Below are 3,339 nucleotides of genomic sequence, written 5' to 3'. Positions count from 1 at the left end.
CCATAAAATGTAAATTTGAACATGGCTATTGGTGCTTTTACAAAAATGAGCTAATATAATTATCTTAAAAGGGATTTTTTTTCAAGAAAAATGTAATTAAGATATTAGGGAAAAATAAGACTAGAAAATGGATTCACTGTCAGGTATGTGAACATACAGAGTGCTTCACCAACTCATTTTATTTTTTATTTGTTCCTTGCATAGCCTAGATACACAAACATTTTTTATTTTGTTTTACTATGTTGATGAGGTCGTGTTTCTCTTTTAGAAATAATTTTATTTTTCAAAATGTGATATAGACATTGTGACTCCCCCGAGATAACAAACTAATGTATTAGTGAAAGAAAAGTGTTTCAACATTTAGGTCATTTCATTTACCTATTTCTTCTCTTTCATTTCTCAAACTATCTATGTTAAAAAGATAAGCCCTACAGTCCGTCCTCTATTAGTCAACCTTGGAGAACTTCTCTTTCACCATTGGGATATGATTGGAAAGGGAAATTGCAGAAGTGAACTGGGTTTTTATTTGAATTGACTGAGTCACCGGGGATATTCCTGTGCATTCTGAATACTCTGTGTAAAAGTATAGGTGAGTAGCAGAAGTTAATGGTCAGGAGTAAGAATCAACATGGTATAGATAGAAAATGCTGTGCTGAGCCTACTCCATTATAGCCCTGGCTACTCCATTATACATATGGCTACTCCTTTATACCCTTGGCTACTCCATGATACCAGTGGCTACTCCATTACACCCATGGCTACTTTAGTGCTACATTGCCTGAGGCCTGAGTCAATCATTTAATTTGTAATGGATTAATTTGTAATTGGAGGAGCAACTCATTTTAGTTAAGTCATGAACCTTTCTGCAAATGAGTTAAGAACCAAAAGGGGTTCAGATGGTCCTGTGTAAAGGTTCGTGAATTGAAAAACAAGGGTGTCAGGAGGACAGGTAAGAGGGAAAGAATCAGTAAGTGCTCTTCTTTTCACAATAAGTTGTTGTTAAGTATCTATTGTATGCTAGGTAGTAGGTATAAGTCATTCAGTCATCATATTTCTCACTACTTTGAGATCTATACTACAAAGATAGATATTTAGAGGGTAGTAAGTTATTTATAATTAAACAGAAGAATTTATGACTGGTCATACGTAAAAATTAAAGAAGGGAGGAAAATAAAAAATGATTTATTAACACTGTAATCTTATTACTGTGGCACTCATGAAAACTAAAAGGAAAAAAATAAAGAAAACTCCAAGTCAGGTAATAGACTCTCAATGCCCCAGCATCTGAGTTATAGTAATAAATGCACTGCTAAGGTCAGCTATAGACCTGAGAGTCTCATGGGAGCATGAAGTATCTTATGACAGTCTTCAATCAAAACAGCACGGTCCTATACTCCCAAGGATCTGGTAGTCACAAGCAATATTTCAAGGCTAAGATCTGTCACGTCAGCATTAAAGAATTTCCATACTTATCTCTCAGGCTTCATCCCTGAGAGGACTATCTAAGGTTTACTACTCCTAACTAAGACCAGACACACAAACCAGGAAGGGGATTCTTTATAAGTTGGTAATGATCTCCATGTATAAACATCTATTCTATAAAGGAAAGCACATTTATAGATTTTTCAAAAGAGGTGGAGGAAAAAATGAAAAATACACTTGTGGATCACAGGACATCAAAAGCATTGTTGAGAATCTGCTTGGAAGAACAAGAATTTCCTTTGCATAATCTACAAGTTAAGAGAGCTGAATCAAAGATCATGGGACCCACAGGACTCAGGTTGGATACCCCTACCAGCCATTACAGAATATGGCTGCAGGTGTGTCCAACCTGAGACCTGTGGGCCCCATGAAGATTTTTGTTTGTCTGTGGCAGTGGATGTCATGAAAATTATGCATGGACCATTTTTCCCCTCAGCTTTCATCATTGTGTGTGTATTGAACATGTGGCCCAACACAGCTCCTCTCTTCCCACATGGCACAGGGAGACAAAAGGTTGAACACCCCTGGTAGTTTCACATCTGTGTAGTTTCATATCCATTAAGAAACCGGGAAGTCACCAGAGCGCTATACATATACACTGCTGAGAAGTAGGGAATTATCGGGAGGGTACAGGGCAAGGAGATTTCCCACTGAAGGCCTCTTTCTCGGAAACTGGAGCCAGAATGTATGACCCTCACCATGTCAGAGAAAGATCCGACAGAAGGGAGCACATGGGCACCAGTGTACTAGGTCCAGGGGATCAGTGGCAGAATGAATCTTATTCTGCAAAGATACATATGTTAGCCAAGATCCTAAGGCATTACGAGGATAAATAGAGAGGCGTTGCAGAAGAACACTGTTAGTCCCAAGCCTGAAAGGTAAAGATCCCTTCTGTTACACAATGCTGGCCTTAAGATAGATAATCAGACAGATCTCCTTCCTGAGGATAAGGGCTGGAGAGAAATACTCAAACAACATGTATTAATCAGTTTTTAGTTTGAGCATCATGGGGTCACCCAGTTACTCTTTTGGTTCTCACATCAGGAGCCCACGGGACTGACAGTATGTTAGAGAAGTTTCTTAAATAGTCTCGGTTTGATATGTAGCCAAAAATACACACATGCAGAGAGAGATTTTAAATATAATTCCTGACAGAGGTGATTCCCGCAGGACTCAGATTATAATGGAAAATCTACAAAGCAGAAAATCCACGCATGTATGATATCTACCTAAACAATTTACCCAGGAGGCATCCTACAAGTTTATCAGAAGATCCATTAAAAAAAAAATACGTAAAAACAACAACAACAAAAAACAAACAAAGCATATGTTTGAAAAGACTGGAATTTACTTAGCTACAAGGTAAATTTTATACTTGCAAGAAAATGCCTGGCTACTAAACAATGCTCTTTAAAAATGTAAACACAATTGAGAACGCACAACTTTAACTCAGCACAGTGAAGGAAATGGTGAGAATGCTCTGTGATCATCCAAGAATGAGAGTGGGTGGGAAAATGTTTTACATTGGGTGGCGCCTATGGCTCAGTGAGTAGGGCACCAGCCCCATATACCAAGGGTGGCAGGTTCAAACTTGGCCCCTGCCAAACTGCAAGAAAAAAATAGCCATGCGTTGTGGCGGGCACCTGTAGTACCAGCTACTTGTGGAAGCTGAGGCAAGAGAATGGCCTAAGCCCAGGTTGGAGGTTGCTGTGAGCTGTGATGGCACAGCAGTGTACTGAGGGTAATAAAGTGAGACTCCGTCTCTAAAAACAAAAAAGGAAAGTGTTTTAAATTGATTGTTCAAGAAAGTTCTTTCTAAAACAGGACAATTTAAGCAGAAATCTGCAGGTAAGGTAG

The sequence above is a fragment of the Otolemur garnettii genome, unplaced genomic scaffold (assembly GCF_000181295.1).
Source record: "Otolemur garnettii isolate 467f Iridium unplaced genomic scaffold, OtoGar3 scaffold00033, whole genome shotgun sequence".
Lineage (NCBI taxonomy): Eukaryota > Metazoa > Chordata > Mammalia > Primates > Galagidae > Otolemur > Otolemur garnettii.
Note: the sequence above shows the minus strand (reverse complement) of the source record.